The sequence below is a fragment of the Buceros rhinoceros genome, unplaced genomic scaffold (assembly GCF_000710305.1).
Source record: "Buceros rhinoceros silvestris isolate BGI_N320 unplaced genomic scaffold, ASM71030v1 scaffold23645, whole genome shotgun sequence".
NCBI classification, from domain to species: domain Eukaryota; kingdom Metazoa; phylum Chordata; class Aves; order Bucerotiformes; family Bucerotidae; genus Buceros; species Buceros rhinoceros.
Window position 1 is genome coordinate 1 of NW_010411684.1, and position 208 is coordinate 208.

Consider the following 208-nt stretch of genomic DNA (forward strand, 5'->3'; position numbering starts at 1 on the left):
CCGCTTCGTGAGGTGGTGAGTGAGGGCCCGGGGTCAGGCCTAGGTGCAGAGCGGGGCCGGGGGCGTCCCCGGCTTCCCCTCCGCGCCTGGGCCTGCGCCAGGGCTCCCCCCCTCCGTACCTAGGCCTGCTCCAGGGCTCCCCCTCCACACCTAGGCCCGCTCCTTGCTTGTGCCGGCTTTCCCCCACCCCCCCCCCTCTCCATCCGGG